At 34.7% G+C, this 21,187-nt stretch overlaps 1 protein-coding gene across 50 annotated transcripts in view; it reads left to right on the top strand.

The window, feature by feature from the left end:
* SLC38A9 (solute carrier family 38 member 9) overlaps positions 1–21,187 on the top strand; it is a 95,570-nt gene that overhangs the window by 14,022 nt on the left and 60,361 nt on the right. For 7 of the 50 annotated variants that reach the window (XR_015148779.1, XR_015148773.1, XM_086361739.1 and 4 more), the window contains exon 3: positions 20,465–20,549. The exons of 34 other annotated variants lie outside the window; for them this stretch is intronic. The gene's annotated coding sequence lies outside the window, so the exon portion shown is untranslated. Of the gene's footprint in view, positions 1–25; positions 129–6,609; positions 6,816–20,464; positions 20,550–21,187 lie in introns of those variants that run through there. 9 more of the 50 variants (XM_086361754.1, XM_086361755.1, XM_086361743.1 and 6 more) reach the window with 3 other exon arrangements.

Here is a 21,187-nt window from a genome sequence, read left to right as displayed (position 1 = left end):
TTATAAAATATCTAATTTCTTACAGGGTCTGTATGTTTGTATATAAAAGGAAATATATATGAATACATTTTCTCACTTACATTTGACTTTTTAGACTAAACTCCGTATCTCTGTCAGGGATGGCTGAGGTAAGTTTTATGAAGTAATATGCATGTAACTCATTTAACAAATACATATTGATTGTCTGATCTGTGCGATGTATTACGCGGTCAGGCTTCCGCAGTGGCTCAGTGTTAAAGAATCCACCTGCCAATGTAGGAGATGTAGGTTTGATCCCTGGGTTGGGAAGATCTCCTGGAGGAGGAAATGGCAACTCACTCAAGTATTCTTGCCTGGAGAATTCCCTGGACAGAGGATCCTGACGGGCTACAGTCCATGGGTTTGCAAAGAGTTGGACATGACTGAGCAACTGAGCACAAGTATGGGAAGTGCTGGGAATAGAACAGTAAAAATAATTTATAATCCTTACCTTCTTTGAGTTTAAATTCTAGCAGATAGTTTAAGATAATTAGAGTTTAAAATTTATTTCATTCCTTACCTTGAAAATCCAAAAGAATCCACTGAAAAATTATTATAAATGCAATTTATAATAACAGTTTATATTAAAAAATTCAGTAAGGTGGTTGTTTACAAAATATGCAAAAATCAATAGCATTCTAATAATAAAATATAATGGAGGAAAAGATAAAATACATAGGAATAGCCTTAAGAATATGCAAAATCTATATGAGAGAAACTCTAAAATACTAAAATAACAGCACAATGTTTATTCAAATCTGAGATGCTGATTAAAAGTTGTACTGATTTTGGTTGTTCTTTTTTTTTTTTTTTAATATAAAATTAACATAAACTGCTGCCCATACCTCTGATGCAACAATTTCTTAGAACTTAGAATTTTATTTTTGTACCTACTAGAATTCTAGTGCGATTACAAAATCAAAAATATAAACAAAATATATCAGTTAAGATATTACAATCTGATTCTTCACATACAGCCTGCTTCTTCTGAATCACTTTTTGACTTGCAGTCATCAAAAATCATTATTTTTTCCTGCTCACACAAAATTGTCCATATTACGATTAAGAGCATTGATAGTGTAGTATTTCTTGAAAGAATTTTCTTCCAAATCACTGACACTTTTTAGTTTTGATGCTTGTACTTGCCTGATCTTACCAGAAGGTGTCACAAAAAGCTTTCTAACAACACTGTGGCTCATATTTATTCCTTGCTGCTGCTGCTGCTAAGTTGCTTCAGTCGTGTCCGACTCTGTGCAACCCCATAGACGGCAGCCCACCAGGCTCTCCCGTCCCTGGGATTCTCCAGGCAAGAACATTGGAGTGGGTTGCCATTTCCTTCTCCAATTCATTAAAGTGAAAAGTGAATGGTCTCTAAATGGTTTGATCATTGAAATGACCACAGATGAACTGTCATGCCACCAGGAGCAGTTACTTTCATGACTGCCACCTGGCTGACAGTGATTAAAAGATGTCCTGGATTATTAGATGCCTCCATATTTTAGAAAGGACTAAGTATGTATGTTCTAGTTAATAAGGTATTACATGTAACAAAAAGGGATATTCTGTTCTCAGTAGGGAAGACTCTAAAATATAGTGTCATGCTCTTTAAATTTTAACCCACAAAATTAATGTGATCTGCCCCTCGCCAAAAAAAATGCCAGAAACCAATGCCAAAGTTTACATGGCCCAGCAGTTTCACTTCTAAACATTAATTTGCAGTGTCAAATAGTATATGTACAGAGTTGTTTGATGCACTGTTTCTTTGTAATAGCAAAAGATTGAAAACAACAAAAATGTCTTTTCTTATAGGACTAGATAAATTATGGCACCTTGATACAATGGAATATTTTTCACCCATTAAAAAGAAGGAAGTGACTGTATTACATATCAAAATGGAACAAGTCTTCAACTTATTTTGTTAAATGAAAAAAGTGAAGTGCAGAGCTGTCAGTGTATATAGTATACTGCCATTTGGGTAAAGACATTAACAAGTTATATATATTGCAAATATATATAAATGAGTCCAGGGGAGTAAATAGGAAACTGTAAGAGTGTTGTTTTCTCAGAAAGAAGCTGAGTGCTTTAGGTGGGACATGTGGCAGTTACTGTTAGGTAAATACCCAACTATTCAACAACCCCACCTATTCCTTGAACTTCTGTTTTTCAGTTTTCTCAAACTCTGTTTCCTCTTCCATTTCTCCCAGGACCTAGGGCTTTCTTACTCATCTCTGTGTTCCAGTTTTTCTCAGGGAATTCACTCAAAAATCCCCTCTAGACAATGCTTTATAAATTATACTTTTTCTTCCTCCCCTTATTCACTATTATTTATCTATCCTATTGGTGCCAGCTGTAATGTCTGTTTAATGTTATGATGGCAAAAAAATGCTGATTTTAAGGCTTTAAGGAGTTTCCAGTCCAGGGGATGAAAGAGGATTGGTTTAAACTATTCTTGATAATCCTGTTTCCATTTTCCAGATACTTAATTTTTTAGTCTTTTTTAGCAGGTTGAGCAGTATGAAATTTATCACTTGAGAAATGTATCATTGTCATTTAAAGTGGTCATCAGAGAAGATAATGAAATGAATCTTGTAATTTTCACTTGTATGATTCAGTATCAGTGAATAGAAGGAGTAATGAATGCTGATTAAATGCTCGGAACTTTCTTGAAACCTCTGAATTCTATGATAAATAATTGACCACTGTGACGATACAACACAGGTCATTAAAGTGCATTCCACTGCAATAGGTTGGCAGGAGTTCAAACAGTTCTCTGAGTATTTAACCATTTAGATTAAATGGAAGTATATTTTCTATAATGAAATTTGTCAAAATAAGAGGGAATCAACTATTTTCAATCATAGGATAACTGTCTAGGTAAGCATGTTTTAAGGAAGGCAAATTTTTATAGGAGTTTAGCAGTATTGAATGCTAATTTTCTTGTGAAATAATTTCAGGAACTTATTTGATGGGGAAAAAAACAGGAATATCTTAAAATACTGATATTTCTACTAAAATGTGGGTTATTTCATTTTATATACATAAATTTCAGATATACTGTATTTTTTATTAACTTTGAAAAAATTAATGTTAATTTAGCCTTATCTTCACATATTTGTGAAATGATGAAGTATCATTTATACTTTTTTCTAATATACATTGCAGTAAATACAAAGGAGTTAAAATAGCATTTATCCTCGTGCTACCTAAAATCATCTTTCGTATAGCCACACTTTGGGAAACTGTCTTCAGCTGTTAGAATATAAAAAATAACATTTGATACTTTTAGATTGCTTATTCTCAGTTTAATTTGTGGTTGACTCTGTCTCTTCCACTAGGTGGCAATCAAAATCATGTTCTAGTTCAAACATAAAAATTTTAAGAAATATTTGGGACTGAAAGTGTGTTGGACTTGCTTATCATTTTGGTGGACTGGGGATCTGATTAGACTTAGGTAGATGAAGGAGCTTGTCACTGTAGAGGAACCATACATGTCATAATCATAAGCATTTGGATCATTTGGAGAATTTTTGCAAATTACACAAATCCATATTTCTCTCTGCATGCCTCCCCTCCCCTCCCTTATTAGTTTTTCACCTGGTTTGGGGTGAAGAATGTGGGTAGGGGGACAGAGAGGTTTAGAAATCTCCTATACTGTATTTGTTATATGCCATTGGGAGTCACTGGCCTTAGAGTTTGTTTTGCTGCTTTTCCCAGACTTTCTGGTAACCAGATATTAGAGCTGGTATTCAGGATTGCTTCATGCTCAGCTGCTGCTCTGGGATTATAACCTTTGGGAGTTGACCCTCCCAGCCAGCCTGAAACCAAATTGGGATTTGAACTTCCCTTTTTCAGTTTTCTCAAACTCTGTTTCCTCTTGCATTTCTCCCAGTACCTACAGCTTTCTTACTCATCTCTGTGTGTCCAGTTTTTCTCAGGGAATTCACTCAAAAATTCCCTCTAAACAATTCATTGTAAATTATACTTTTTCTTCCTCCCCTTATTCACTAATGTTTATCTATCCTATTGGTGCCAGCTCTGTTGTCTGATTAATGTTATGATGGCAAGCAATCTGATGTGTCAAAGACCTAGTCTGTTACTTTTTCATAACTATTTGCATTTTAATAAGGAGAATTCTAGAAATATAAAAGCCTAACCTAAGGATTAGATTTTTCTAATAACATTTCAAGGACTCTGGTAAGCCAGTGGGGTAGAGGTAGATATTTAAAATAGGCAGTCTTCTGGGTGCCCTTCAAAGATACCAAGCATGCTTATGGCCCTTATTTTTTTAAAGTGTTTATTTGTCTGCCCATGTGCAAACTGGCCTCTCTCACTTTTATCTGTCATTAATACTGTCACTAGATAGCAACCTGAATTGACTCTGTTTGTTATCTGTGGTCCGAGAGAGAGAGAGCTACTGGGTGAGAGTGAGCAAGCACATAACAAAGTGAAGAGTTTATCTATTAACGTGTCCTAGGCCAACAACAGTGATTGGAAGTGATTATTTGATTATTGAGGCTCAGTTTCATAGTTGGGGATTTATACAGATCTAGTAAAGTAGTTTTTCCAGGAGTGTTGGTTTCCAGAGCTGTGTAATTGAATTTTGAGGAACTTGCCATCCATGTTAAATAGGCAGGACCAGGGCCCTTGACCATGCCCACATATCAGTGCCCTGGAGCTGAGGACCAATTTGCTGATTGTATATTATATCTTTTGTTCCCTTCCCTCTCCTTCCTCCTTTCTCCCTTCTTCTTGCCTCTCTTCTTTTCTCTCCCTCTTTAGTCTTCTTCTCTCACCTCTCTTCTCCCTACTTTCCACCATTATTTTTCTCCAATGGAACTCTTTTTGCTAAATGCTTAAAGAGGGCAATCCTGGCCATGGATTTAGAGATGCTTTAAATCTAACTATGGACTTTGTTAGAATGGGATCTTATTTTGAGTTTCATTGGAACCTTTTTATTCTCTCTAGTTCATAGGTTCTTTTACTTCTGCCAGTCTTTCCAGATGTCTTTGCTTAACTGTCCTTTTGCATTTATATTTGCTTTCCTGAGGTGCTTCCATTTCTTTCCCTAGATCTGTCTGTCCTATCTGATGGTTTCTTCCCTTGCCTGCAAACTAGTTCTTTATTTTCTTCCCTTTCATCTTCCCTTATTAACATTATTTGGACAAATCTGAAGAAAGAGGAAGCCTAATAATGGAGTATGACTAGTGCTCGTTAGGGCCAGTCAATCAAGCGTGTTTTGTTGGGAGGAAAGAGTATGAAGAGTTGGCCTAGCATTTTTCTCTGTCAGTTGAAAAGGATTTTAGTGTATCAACCCCGCCCCCCCCAAAAAAGTGTAGTGGGCTGCAAATAAGAAAAGAGTTTATGGCGGTGGGGGAGGGGGGTGTCTTAAAATTATAATTCAGGAGACACACATTTGGGTAATCCTGAAAGAGTGTTCTGAGAAAGTCAGGGGCTTATAAAGACAGAAAGCCATGAGATTGTTAATACTTGCCTGGAAAGAATTGTTATTCATCCTTAAGGAATCACAAGTTGTTTTAGGATAGGGGTCCTAGATGTAAATTACTGGTTATTTTAGGGTAAGGGTCTGATAAGTATCTTGAGTTTCTGGCAGATGTTCTAAATAACTTGCTTATCAGGTCAAAAGGTCAGACTCCATCCAGGCTGAGACTTGCATAACTCATACTTCCTTAATGGCTTCCTGGCTCCCTTTCAGAAAACTCTCAGCAATACCAACTCCATTTGGATTTTCCTTTCTTAAGTAATTATATCATTACTGCAAAAGTGATGAAACCCATTGCAAACTCATTCAATTTTCTTATTAAAGAAAATTAAAACTCCTTTTAACAAACAGACAAAATCAAATATTTTAAGTTGGAGGCTCATGAAATTTAGGGATCTCGTCAAAAGCCTAATGGATGACTGTAGCCCAAAGATAAGGAATTGATATAAAAGAAACATACTGAGATTATGTATCTTTGTCTTGCCTGTTATATTTTAGTCTTAATCTCAAATTGTCTCCAAAAGTCTACTATATAATTTTCCTATGGCTTCTTGTTTTAAGATTTCATCTTGCAATCTATTCTGTATTTCTTTGTCCCCAAGTATAGTTTCTAAGGGCTTTTAAATATTAAGAGATAAGTGAATGCCTCAACATTTCAAGCTAAGAAATACTTTTCTATAAAGTGACATAGAAAATTACTTTGGTGCTATACGTATTTTAAAAAGTTTGATTCATTTGCAACATCATCACACTTCCTCATTTTTTCTTTTTCAGTTAGCTTATAATTTAACTTGGCATGTATCACTACTTCAATTAAGGTTATTTCTCTTTTATCAAATTCATATCTGACTTATTGTTATTTATTCTAACACTAGTTTTTATGTCTACCAATGCCTCTGGTTTTTTATTTTATTGTACTTCTTCCATAGAATGGCTTCTAATCTTCTCTTAAATTCTGGCTTATTTATTATAAATTGATGTAGCCATTGGTCTTCATCCTGTCTTTGAGTGTTGTTATGCCCTAGCTCTTATATATTAAAATTGTTATTACTTTAGTATGTTACTTTCATTTTGTTTCTCCTTTATTATAGTTGGCTCAGAGGGTAAAACGTCTGCCTACAATGTGGGAGAACTGGGTTCGATCCCTGGGTCGGGAAGATCCCCTGGAGAAGGAAATGGCAACCCACTCCGGTACTCTTGCCTGAAAAGTCCCATGGAAGGAGAAGCCTGGTAGGCTACAGTCCATGGGATCACAAAGAGTCAGACATGACTGAGCAACTTCACTTCACTTATTATGGTTAGAGAATAATTTTTATAAATATTTTCTATTTTATTTCAGCATTATTGAGACATAATTGGTCTGTTTTATTAAGGCTAGTAAATTTGGGTGTTAAAAATAATTGCTTAAAAAGAGGGCATGATCCTTAAACATTGCTAGTGGAATTGAAATATGATATAGCCACTCATTATTCCTTCCAGTTTTATTGAGATATAATTGACATCCAGCACTTTATAAGTTTAAGCTGTACATCATAATGATTTGACTTACATAATAAAATGATTATCACAATAAATTTAATATACATCCATCATCTCATGTAGATACAAAAATTTAAAAACAGAAAAAATATTTTTCCTTATAATGAGAACTCTTAGGATTTACTCTCTTAACAACTTTCATATATAACATACAGCAGTATTAACTGTATTTATCATGTTGTGCATTATATTCCTAGTACATATTTATTTTGTAACTGAAAGTTTATATGTTTTCACTGCCTGTCTTCTTCCATTCCTCCTCTACCCTGCCTCTGGTAGAGTCTTTATTTCTATTTAGTCTTTATTTCTATGAATTTGTTTGTTTTTGAAGTATAATTGACCTGTAATGCAGTTCGTTCCTCTTATACAGCATAGTGATTTGACATTTCTGTGCATTTTAAAATGATCACTTCAATAAGCTTAGTTATGATCTGTCACCATACAAAGATACTACACTGACTTTGTTTCCCATACTATTCATTTCATACCCATGACTTCTTTTGCAACTGGTATAGCCACTTTTGAAAACAGGGTGATAATTCCTAGAAATGTTAAATACAGGATTATCATTTGACTTAACAATTCTACACCTAGGTATATACCCAAGAGAATTGAAACATATGTCCAAACAAATATAAAGAAATGTCCATAACATTTATAATAGCCAAAAGTGGAACCAATCCAAATATCCATCAGTTGATATATGTGTAAACCAAATGTAGTATATCCATACAACATAATATTATTTGACCATAAAAAAAGGATTAAAGTGTCAATATATGCTACAATATGTATGAACCTTGAAAACATGTTATATAAAAGAGGCCACACACACAAAAAATATATGATTCAATTTATATGAACTATCTAAATTAGGTAAAGGCAATAGAGACAGAAAGAAGATTAATGGTTGCAGATACTGGCGAGAGGGAATAATGGAACTTCTTTTTGGAGTGATGAAAAGTTCTAAAGTTGATTATGGTGGGACTTCCCTGGCAGTCCAGTGGTTAAGACTCCACACTTCCACTGCAGGGGGCACAAGTGGTGCCCCTGATGGGAGAACTAAGATCCCACATTCTATATGGCATAGCCAAAAAACAAAAAATTGGTTTTGGTGCTTGAGAGACAACTCCATGAATGTTCTAAAAACTATTGAATCACACATTTAAATGGGTAAATTTTACAGTATGTGAATTAATATTTTAATAATCTATCATTTTTAATAAAGTATTTTTATTTTACTTATTTTTAAATTCTTTGGCCATGCCATGCAGCATGTGGGATCTTAGTTCCCAGCCAGGAATTGAACCCATGCTTCCTGCCATGGAAATGTGGAGTCTTAGCTACTAGACCTACTAGACAGACTGCCAGGGAAGTCTTGTTAATCTATTACTTTTTTTTTAATTAAAGAGGACAAGGGAGATTTTGCTTATGACAAGGGCAGACTAAGGAATTTGGACCAACCAACTGCTTAGAATAACTAGAAAAACTTACCACCCCTCCAATTGTTTTAATGTGCCTATGGACATAGGAGAACTGATAAGACAAGAACAGTAGGATCTAGATCTCGAAGAAGGAGGGCACCAAGAAAGGGAAGTGCAGCATTTCCTCAAGAGTATCTGCCAATTCTAGTTTAAGTTTATTAGCTGAGAAGCTATTAAATTGACAGAACTTTTGACAGCTTTACAAGGCCACAGGGAGAAAAATTGGAATTCAGTGCTCACTAAAAGTAGGCAGGTCCCTGCAAACTTCAAGCTGAAAAGCCTAGAAATATGAGTGAACAGGAAATAGAATGGTCTTCTTTCAGAGACTGTAGCTCAACTTTAACTCATCTCAGTTCCTAAAATTGAATTAAAGTAATCTAGGTCTGCTAAGTGTCTTAAATTGGTTCCTCAAAGCAAATGTACATCCTTCCTAAAGAAAATAATATTATTCTAAGCCTTCAACTTATTTATACTATTTTCTGTATACTAAAATTCCATTAAGTACAATGCCAGGTACTTAAAAATAGCTAGGCAGAGAAGATAAACCAACATGATTAGAAATTGGAGACTTGGATATACAATAAAGACTGACAGATGATCCAGCTGATGGAGTTATCAGAAACAGACTTTTAAAGACTATTTTTAATATGTTCAAGGAAACTGAAATAAGATTGAGAATTTTGGCACTGGCTAAAAATATAAAAAAGAACCAAACTCATAGAAAATGTTTGCTTAATTAAAAAAGGGCCCAGATAGAAAATCTGGGAACAAAAGACAGAAAACAGTAACCTAAAGTAAGAAATCAATGATGAAAACAAATCAAGGCAAGGATGTAGAACAATAGGAGTGATTATGCAGTACTAGAGTAAGTGTAAATTAGTATAATCGCTTTGCAAGAGAGTTTGTAATTATCTGCTAGCATTATCTGCTAGCATTACAAAACTCTCGCTTTGCAAGAGAGTTTGTAATTATCTGCTAGCATGTAATTATCTGCTAGCTTGTAACTATCTGCTAGATAGTTACAAGCTAGTTTGTAACTATCTGCTAGCTAGTAATTACTAGCATCTGCTAGTAATTACACTAGCAATTATCTGCTAGTGTAATTACAAATAGCATTACACTATTTGTAATCAATAGAAACATTTCACCAAGAGACATGTACAAAAATATAGATTATAAGTTATTCATAAGAGTGCCAAACTGGAAATAACCTGGATACCCACCAACCAGCTATGGTTAAATAAATCATATTTTCATGTAATGGAATATTACACATTTATAAAAATGAACAATCTACAGCTGCAAACAAGAATATGGATGAACCTCAGAAAGACAATGTTGGCGAAAGAAGCTAAACAGAAAAACACACATTGTGTTATTACACTTTATGTAAAGCTCAAAAGCAAGTAAAACTAATTTCATGTTTCTGTGCACCTGAGTGCAGAGTGCATGTATGTGGGTCTATACTTATCTGAAAATATACTAGACTGTTAACTGGTTATTTCTAATGGGTGATTTTTATTTTCTTATATAACATCTGTATTATCCTCAATATAAACAGTGTATGACTTTTATTAAAAAACAGCTTATCCAGAAAATATAGCATTCCCATAATATAGGATAAAAATAGTATATACAAAGTGAAAAACCCATTTTCTTACAAACAGTGTTTAAGTCAACTGTACTTCTATAGGATGATAAATTTATCTTTTTTCTCTAAGAGGAGATTTTGTTTTGTTCTTGTATGGAGAAGGTTCTGGAAAAAGACAAAAGCATAAAGAAGCATAAACCTATCATACAGAGGCAAGTGTTGTTAAAGCATTTTAGTATATTTTCTCCTATCCTTTTCAATGATGTTTTAATGAGATCATATACTATATACAATTTTAATTTTTTTAACTTTTTCAATTTAAATTTTTATTACTTGTTGTTGTTACTTCTGCAAAATATTCCTTAGTTGTCTGCCTGCCTACCTGTTTTTTCTCCTTCTCTGCTTCTGTCCCTTGCTGTCTACTTCCTTCCTCCCTTTCTTTTGTTCTATCCCTTCCTTTTGTCGGTAAGCATTCACTAAGCTCCTTTTGGTGCTAGACACTCTGGGGAAGGAGATAGACACTCAGCAAAAGTAAAAGAGAGGTTATAAATATTTGATATGTATTTATATATATGTATATTGTATATGTATATATAATAATATATGTACATGCACTCAGTTTTGCCATTGTAGAATGAAAACAGCCATAGACAACACGTAACTGCATGGGCCTTGCTGTGTTCTGATAAAAACTTTATTGATAAAAACAGACTATGGGCCAGACTTGTCCTATCTGGCTGTAACTAACAACCTCTGGTCTGCAAGGAGGGACTGGACTTAGGTGTAAGCAACTGTAGGGACTGGTACTTCTGGAAAAGTTAAAAAAGTAAGGTCCACTCACCTTAATTTCTCTCCACCCTCACAGTTGCTTCTAATAGTTGTTCTAATCTAATGAGCCTTTTAGATAATTAAACAGTCTCCAGCCTCTCCCTGAACCTTAGGCCTCTGCAGCACATCTAGAGTTCTTTGGCAAGGTTTTCTAAGGGTTTTAGCTTAGATAATTTAGCCATAAATTCTAGGGATTATGACTGAGGCTAAGAATAATAAGTAAGGGGAAAGTACCAGATTTCAAGGAATTGTAAAAAATTTTACAATAAAAATTATCGTTAAGGATCATTGAAATGCCCCCAAAAGCTATGATCATTTTTCCATATTAAGAATTATTTCTAAATATCATTTTATATAAATGCATATTATTTATTTAACTATATCATAATTTAACAATGTTTAACTATTAAGCTGTTCACAATTTTAATTATTTTAAATAATGCTTTGCTTAGCAGCTTTCTACATGCCATATTTATACCATATTTTGATTTCTTCTAGTAGAGTCTCAAAAGTATAATTATTAGAATAAAAGGATGGAAAGCAGAATTAAGGTTTTTTTATATATTACTATATAGCCAAATTGTTATCTAGAAAGGCTGTGCAACTTTATACTCCTGCCATCTATGCGTGGAAGTTCCTGTGTCAGAATCCCCTTTCTAGCACTGTTTATTTTCTTTTTCACTAAATTGTTTATAAAACTTTCCTATATGTAGAATTAGCTGATAAGAGCCAGTTGGCAGCAGATTTCATGTTGGACTGTTGCCTTATCAGACTGTTCGGTTATTTTGGGAGTGGTTTGCTAAGTAACATGGCATACAACCAACCGTGGATTCTGGTCAGGCTACTACAGTGTTTGCCATTTGGGTTGAAGGCCAGTTTATGTAGACCATTTGTTTCTAGTGTCTTTTTACCTTTTTTTTTAATCTTATTTGGCTCCACCAGGTTTTAGTTGAATCATGCAAGATCTTCAGTTGTGGCATCCAAACTTCTAGTTGCAAGTGTGTGGGATCCCACACATGTAGTTCCCTGATCAGAGATCAAACCCCCTGCACTGGGAGCATGCAGCCCTTAGCCACTGGATCCCCAGGGAAGTCCCCATTTACCTTTCTTGAGGGTCATGATAAAGATTTCTAAAGCTTGATAAGTTGTTGTTATTCATTTGCTAAGTTGTGTCCGACTCTTTGGGACCCCATGAACTATAGTACACCAGGCTTCCCTGTCCTTCACTATGTCCTGGAGTTTGTTTAAATTCATGTCCATTGAGTCAGTGATGCCTTCCAACCATCTCATCCTCTGTTGCCTTCTTCTCCTGCCTTCAATCTTTCCCAGCATCAGGGTCTTTTCTAGTGAGTCGGCTCTTTGCATCAGGCGGCCAAAGTATTGGAGCTTTAGCATCAGTCCTTCCAATTAATATTCAGGGTTGATTTCTTTTAGGATTGACTGGTTTGATCGCCTTAGTATTCCTTTCTTAAGTTATGGGAGAGGAATAAGAGCAAGGCTCTTTTTCTCTGGTAATCTGTTTAAAGAGTAGATGAATTTTTTGTGTTTTCAATTACTAGGTAACAATTAAGGTAATGAAGAAAGCAATTCTAGTGTTCATCTGAAGAATCATAGTATATATCAAAAATAAGACTTGTCTCAATATATATACTTAGTGAAATATTTCATTACATTTCCAGCTTTTGAGGAAATTTTAGTTAAAATTCTGGCCTGGCAATTTTCTTCTCCCCTGCTTTTTTTCTTTTTAATGGGGAGTAATTAGGCTTTGAAACTAGACATTTTATTTCTCTTCCAGAAATTCTTTTGGTAGATTTGTGTAAGAAGGAGAGTAATAATGGGTGTGACATTGAGGGTTGAAGCCTATAATATCTATAATTTATATTATTACTTATTTATAATTAATATAAATAATTATAACTAAGTATATAATTAAGTATATCTTAGTTATAATTTATAATTAAGACAAATTCTTTTCTTCCAAAAATTAATAATACTCTTACTTTATTGCAGTTAAAGAAATTGAGACAATTTGGGACTTACTGTAGCATTCTGATAAAATGAGCAAAAGAAAGAATGTGCTTGGAGAGTGTGCCCTCTTGGGAATTTCACATTCCTCATTGGCTCAGAGGGTAAAGTGTCTGCCTGCAATGCTGGAGACCTGAGTTCGATCCCTGGGTCAGGAAGATCCCCTGGAGAAGGAAATGGCAACCCACTCCAGTACTCTTGCCTGGAAAATCCCATGAACGGAGAAGCCTGGTAGGCTACAGTCCATGGGGTTGCAAAAAGTCAGACACGACTGAGCCAGTTCACTTCAATCTTACTTTGTAGAATGTCACTCATGGTGTTCTGTTGGAACTGCTTTTTCTAGGTAAAAAATAGGATGGGGTGGTGGTGGTGGTGGTGTTACTGTTTTATATCAACCTAGAGAAAAACTGAAGAACTGTTATGTTTGTATATACTTACAGGTGCTTCTAGCATCTTAACTTTGTTGAAAGTTCCTGATGTTTATTTATACAATTCTTTTGGCCTCATTCCAGTGCTGATACTAAAATCAAAACAAACAAAAAGAACCTTACATTTATCTTATTGATCATTTTGTAACCATGAAAGAAGAGATTGTTTAATTTCAGCACAGTTGAATTAAAACAATTTATGGGTTTTTAAAAACCAAAATTTGAAACCATGAATTGCACTGAAAGAATTTGTAAATTCATTCTTAGCAGCATCTGTATTTAATTAAACTGTATAGTCCTGAGAATTAATATTCAGGTCAAGTTCTTTGTCCATGTGTCATTAAGAAAGATTTTTACTTGTGACTAAGTAACAGCCTAGAATTTTAAAATAAAGAACCCATAACCTTAGCCAGGTATTTATCAGGTAAATACCCATAGCCAGGTATTTATCAGCATTTACTTTTTTATCATACCAACCTTATCAGTTAAGAAAAATAAGCTGAAAAATTGGAACTGTATATATTTATATGTGTGTATATGTACTTTTTTTTCTTTTTGTTTCATTTTTTATTTTTTTGTATGTGTACTTCTGTATTATGTATATTATAAAACACAAAAATAGAAATTTAAAAATTATGTAATGATCTTGATAGAATTAACTTTGAAGAAGTGAAAGTCACTCAGTTGTATCTGATTCTTTGTGACTCCATGAATATACAGTCCATGGAATTCTCCAGGCCAGAATACTGAGTGGGTAGCCTTTCCCTTCTCCAGGGGATCTTCCCAACCCAGGGGTCGAACTCAGGTCTTCTGCATTGCAGGCAGATTCTTTACCAACTGAGCTATCAGGGAATCCCAGTAGAAATAACTTTAAATTTTACTTAACAGTACATTAAAACTTTTATTTTTACTTTATAATATTAACAATAACAATAGAATATGCTTTATTATTTTTGAAAATCTTCTAACACCTTGCCACAATAGTAATTCAAGATAATTTGAAATTCATTTCTGCTCATCCTACAATAATATATGGAAGTTTTTGTTGAAATTTGCCTGGTAAATTTTTATCCTTCTCAATATGACTCAATCACATTTAGTGACTGCTGTGCTAGTTTTTGTATTCTGGTATTCCTTGTTATTAATATTTTTAAAGCCCCAAATACTCCTGTTTTTATTGGTTTAATACTGTTAACTTGGAAACAACCGGTAGCATTGTTCACCTTTCTTGGTTCTCTTTCCAGTCTATCCTCCCACCTCTCCTCTCCTTTACAAAAAAATTTAAAAACACACACTGGTTTAGAGAGAGCCTTCAGAAAGCAGCTAATCTCTTTCCTGAGGCGAGGGAGAAATTAACAGAATCATCCTTCTCAGGTTAACTGGAATTAAAATCAAAACTGTTACAAGCCAGTAGCTTCTTGGCCAGAATGGAGGAGCTACCTCACGGGTCTGAAAGTACATTAGAGGGGAGCTAAATACTTCAGGGATATCCATTTGGAAGGTACTCTGATGAGAAGGATACAAAGGAGAAAGAATCATTAGATATACTCAGATCTAATAATTTACATTGGAATTATAACTTTATAATGTTTTTTATACTGTTTTATGCAAAATGTAAATTTTCATGTTTGAAATAAATTGAATGTTTAATGTCACTGACTTTTAGCCATTTTATACTCTGAATACTTTTTAGTGAAGATATTAATACTTAGTATTATACAAAATTAATACCTAGATACTGGTGTTGTCATTTGCTTCATTATTACAATTTTTACTTTGATTTTTTTGTGTGGTTAATAACATGTTCAAAGACCATTTAGATTCTTTGGAAGTTCTTAAACATTAGAAAAATTTTAATCCGTGTCTATAAAATTGCAGTTTTGAGTTTTATTGGTGACAGACATTATTTTCAACAATAAAATCATGTAACAATGGAAACATTTTTAAACATCCATTATCAGAATATTTTCTGTATAATGTGAGTTTTTTAAAAAGCAACTGCTTTTTCAGGGACTTTCCTGATAGACCAGTGGTTAAAACTCCAAGCTTTCAATACGGGGTACACAGGTTGGATCCCTGGTCAGGGAACCAGAATCCCAAATGTCACTCAGAATGGCAATAAATTACTTTTCAAAAAGCAACTTCTTTCTCAGTCATTGTTACAATATCTTTACTTTGAAGGGAGACAGATTAGGTATGTGGGGAGTTATTTTAGTTTTGGATACCTTCTGGGTACCTATGTAGCATACTCTTGACAGCCACAAGTCATCATAGAAGAGGTCAACAAATTTGGAACAATTGTCTTGTTACAGAAAAAAGGTAGCTAATTCTTATTTAAGTTTAACAAATCTTTAAGATATTTTGCCACAAGATAACCAGCAAATTTCTGTATGGTACACAAGAATTTTTGGGTCCCTCTTGATCTCATTACTGAATTTTGAAAGAATATGTTACTTTAAGATCTGTTTTTAAAGTTCTTTTTAATCATATGTTATATACAGTATACAGAAAAGTGTATGGTACATATGTACAATTTAAAAATTCATAAAGCCCACACCCATCCAACCAACAGTGAAGTCTAGAAATTAGCTGCACAGCAGCTGTTTTGAAGCTATTTTGAAGGTGTGTGTCTTTCACCAAACACATCCCTCTGCCTCCCTATAGGTAGTCACTCTCATGACATTTATGTGATCATTTTCCTGCTTTTCTTTATTATTTATTGTCTATGTATCCCTAAATACTGAATTCAGTTTTACCTGTTTTTGCATCTCATGTAAATGGGATCCTACTGTGTATATTCTTTTGTGACTTGTTGAGCATTATAGTTTTCATCCAAGTGGTACATAACTACTTTCATTGTCAGTGGTTTCTAGCATTTTATTCTATAAGTATCAGCAGTTTATTTATTCATTCTACTTTTGAACATTTGGGATATTTCCATTGTGGGACTTTTACAAAGAATGACATTATTGTATGTGTCTCCTGGTATATATATACGAGAACTCTTCTAGGATATATCCCAGGGAGTAGATTTGATGGGTAGTAGTGTATATGGGGTCGCACAGAGTCGGACACGACTGAAGTGACTTAGCAGCAGCAGCAGCAGCAGTGTATATGTATATTCAACTTCAGCTTCCCAGGTGGCTCAGAGGTTAAAGCATCTGCCTGCAGTGCGGGAGACTTGGGTCCGATCCCTGGGTCAGGAAGATCCCCTGGAGAAGGAAATGGCAACCCACTCCAGTACTCTTGCCTGGAGAATCCCGTGGACGGAGGAGCCTGGTGGGCTACAGTCCACGGGGTCGCAGAAAGTCGGACACGACTGAGCGACTTCACTTTCACTTTCATATTCAACTTCACTAGATAGTGCCAGACTCTTTTCCACAGGGGTTTTACCAGCTTATATTTCCAGTAGAGTTTCCATTGTTCTGCCTCCTACTAGTACTTGATATTGTGAGATTGTTAAATTTTACCATTCTGATGAACATATTATGCTGTGTCATTATATTTTTTCCATGAGATGGAAGTTGGTAAAGTGTTATTAATGATAACCAGTTGTAGGATTATAGGTGATTTTTATATTTTCTATGCTTTTAAAGCATTTTCCTATAGTATTTACACTTACCTCTTCAGCTACCACTTCATTGCTCTCATTCCTCTTTACAGAAAACTCTTTGCAAGGATTATTTGTACTCACCATACCAAATTTTTCTCTTGAACCCAGTTCATTCAGGATTTTGCTCTAACTACTCCGCCAAAACTGCTCACATGCAGGTAACCAGTGGTCATTTCATAGACTAGTCCTCATCTCATTTGACTTAGCAGTAGCACTTGACACAATCATTCTCTAATCCTGAAAAGTCTTTAATTTGCTTTTGGATACCATACTAAATTAATTTTCCTTTAGGTTGCTGCTTCTCATTTTTTATAGCTTTTGATACTTTGATTATTCCCTCCATCATTTCTCCCCCAGGTATTTATTTAAAATTTTTTTAAACTAAAGAAAAGTTAAAAACGTTATCTTCATGATTTTTGATTAACTTTTTTTCTGATTATAAAAGCAATATAGGTTTTGATGGTCATACTGTGGTTATATAAGACGTCATCATTGGGGGTTTACCTGCATGAAGTGTATATGGGAAATCTTTGTAGTATTTTTTCCAACTTCTATATTTCTAAAGTGATTTCAAAATGTATTTACTCACTGTATTTTATTGGGCTCCTATGATATGCCAGGTACTGTTCTAGACCCTGGGAATAGAGTAGTGACCAAACTGACAAAAATCCCTGCTCTCGTGAAGCTTTTATTTATTAGAGGTAATCAGTAGTAAATAAAAAGTACATATTATGCTAGATAGTATAAATGCTAGAGAGAAAATGTAAGGCAGAAAAGCAGAGATGGTATAAGAAATGACAGGGATGGAGAACAGAGGTTGAAATTTTAGGTAGGGTGACAAGGATAACCAAATGTCTCATTGAGAAAGGGGACCTTGAGGAAGGACTTGAAAGAAGTAAAGAAGCAAGCCATGAAAACATTTAGGAGAAAGGCCTTCAGAGCCTCTGTTTAAAGTAATAACAAAGGTCCTAAAGTAGATGCATGCTTTCAGTGTGTCAGGAATGGTGAGGAAGGTACTGGGGTTAGTGTGGTACACAAATCCTAGAGATGGGGTGGTAGAGGGGTAGCAGAGAGCAGTTATGATATGTGAATCGGAGTTCAGGCTGGAGATAATAGTTGGAGTGCCATCAGCATGCACATTATATTTGAAGTTATGGGACTAAATGAGTCCACCAAGAGACTGAGTGTAGATAGAGAAGAGAAAATGGATTCAACTCTGGATTACCCTGACATTTAAGGATTGGGGGTTTGAGAAGGAATCAACTAAGAAGACTGAGAATTTGTCCCTTTAGGATTATGTCTATTGGCATGTGAAGTCCTGCAGGTACTAACTCAGGTTTCCCTCGTCTCTCACTACTTCTCTTCTTACTACTTGTAGTTTTAAAACATTTATCGTGCTCCCTTTCTGGGTTCTTTCTACATACTTTTCCATTCTTTAAAGCACAATTTTTTTTCTTTTCCTCATCCTTGATTAACTCCTTTGTATCTTTTCAGATTCACTTCAATAATAGTTTTCTTGTGGTCTGCCAGACATGATTTAGTTTCCCCTTCTATGTACTCTGCACGTACCCAGCATCACACAACCTTTTTGCTCCTATTATTGCTCATAATCACTTTCTCTCTTTTTCTATTCTTCCTCTCTGAACTGAAATTGCTCACTTACCTCTCTTCTCCAGTAGACTGTGATCCTTGAGGCTCTATGTCCTGTTGATTATTTAATATTTAACACAGTGCTTAATACTTTGTTGGCACTTAAACAATATTTCATAAACTAGAGAACCAATAAAGTAATTAACCCTAATAAAAAGAGAAGAGCTTATATAGGCTCAACCTTTGGAGATGTTTTACCGAAATTTTTACTTTCCTTTTAGGTTCAAAGGATTTGTTAAAGAAACCACTCATCACACACAATTTCAATAGTTAATAGGGGATTATTTGACTTAATTTCAACATACAGTCATTAAAAGAAGAGAAATAGAAACAATAGAGACAGCACCAAATTAGGCCAGCCGACCTCCAGACTTAAACAGTGCTGGGAAGTCCCTCATTAACAGCAATCTGGAGTCCCAATTGGGAAAAGGTCCCAGGCAGTGCATCCAACCACGAGTGAGACTTCAGATTGCAGTTTCAAGGGCTCCCACTTATAATTCCAGACACAAAAATGCAGCTCTGACTTTTTTTAACTTTTACAATGCTGTTTGTTTCACCTCTAGAATTTTGCTAGACCCCAGGGTGTTGGCCAGACCTCCAGGGGCTCAAGAATTTCGAAACCTGCTCTCTTATCTAAAGCGCCGCCTGACTTGCTGTGTTTGCAGGCAGGCATGGAATCCGGGCAGTACCCAGGCAGGTCAGAAGTGGGTCAGAGGCCTGCTCTCCTGCTTCTGAAGTCTGAACAAGACTTCCTCCATTTTAATTTCCCTAATAGGAGACATTGAGTAAAGTTGGAGCATAGGGCAGGGTTTTTGTGGAAGAGAATGTTATTTAGGCATCAGAGGAAGCAAGAAATGTGTCTATAAGCCAGAAATTACCAATATTTTTCTTATAGCAGCAAATATCTAGGCACAATGGCTTGATTAACTTCTTTTCTGTCTTCTTTATTGAAAAGCTGCCCAGCATACACAGTGTTTTACCAAACAGGTAGAAACAAGTACAGTGGGTTCATTATTTTGAATGTTTATTTGCATGGGGTTTTTGTGAATACTTGATTCTCTTTTCATTTTCTAACAAACAGTTCCAATTTGGTAGGTGTTTGAGAGTTTCATCTTCCATAGAGATGTGAATAAAGAAATAGTTTTAAATCAAGAGTCTTCATTGTGAGAATGAACCTTCTTAAGAGTCATGGAATTGTTAGTAAATTTCAGAGAAGCGTAACTGGTCAGTAGAAGGGTGGAGACAGATTTAAAAGCCAAAAATTTTTAAGGAATTTAAGGAGTGGAACCTAGAAAAGGTGTTAGGTAAAAATAAGGTTTCTTTGTTTATAAGTGTATTAAATGAAAATACAGGGTTTTGAGTCACATTTTTAAATATTTTAAAAATTTTGCTGAATGTTAAAAACATTTTTTTTTCTGTAGCATGACCATAAATATTTTTAAGGTGAGATAAACATAACTTGTGCATGAAATATTATAATTTCTTTCCAGTGTGACACAGTTGAGCTGCATTTCAAATGAGAAGTACCATTGATAGGGAGCATTCATGTGAAACTGTTCAAAAGAAAAAGTTTCAAAAAATGTTTTATTCTGAATATTCTCTGTATAGTTTCAATTTTAAGTGTTTTCAAATTCAACAAAAGTTCAATTTAGAAATATAATTCATATTTTTTGCTTTCTCAGATGAAGCTTTAGCATATGTTTCTAATAATTCAGTTAAAATATGCTGAGTTGTATATTTTTAAAAAGAATCTGCATTGAAAAGATTCCAAAATATTTGTTTGAACAGGCACTCAGCATCTTGATGAAAACTGTTGAAAAAGAACAACTTTCAGAGTCATTCTGCTCTCTGAGTACCCAAGCCAACTAAACTGGTACAGTTAACACTTCTGTAAGAGGCCAGGAGCCAAGAAATTGGAACACTTCCTGGACTGCTTTTTAACAGGCCTTTGAGCCAACTTAGTGCTTGGTATTAAATATTAATACCATTGAATTTTCAGAGTAACAAGCTACGAGTAGAACATTCTCATCTCTTTCTGTCAATGTCATGCTTATTAGTCTCTATTAGTTATCATTGATTAGCTTAAAGCTCTGCTTTATGTTGGCCTTAAAGCTGTAGTTTGTTTTTTAATTTTGTGGGATATCATTCTTACAAAACAAGAAGGGAATGTCCTGTAGAATGTGACCCCTCACTGTCTCCCAGACATAAATGTTTTTATATTGCTTTTTTTAATACTACTGAGTGCTACAGTAGAGATGTAAATTATTTAGAACACCTAATGCCTTCAAAAGAGTGGTAATTATCTCAGGCTACCAAATTTATAAGTAAGGATAGTTTATTTGGCCTCTGACTCTTGTTTTCAGTGTATCCCCTTGAGATTTATTGACATCACTGATTTCATTTAGCAAATATATGCTTACTATAGATAATATATCATATTGATCTCTATATCTACTTATTTGCTCTAGGAAATGCTCTTAGATGTTTTTTGAATTGAACTAGAAAGTACCC

The sequence above is a fragment of the Bos grunniens genome, chromosome 20 (assembly GCF_055505025.1).
Source record: "Bos grunniens cultivar Pamir isolate PY7600 chromosome 20, Bosgru_T2T1.0, whole genome shotgun sequence".
Lineage (NCBI taxonomy): Eukaryota > Metazoa > Chordata > Mammalia > Artiodactyla > Bovidae > Bos > Bos grunniens.
Note: the sequence above shows the minus strand (reverse complement) of the source record. Positions and strands in the feature narration are given on the sequence as shown.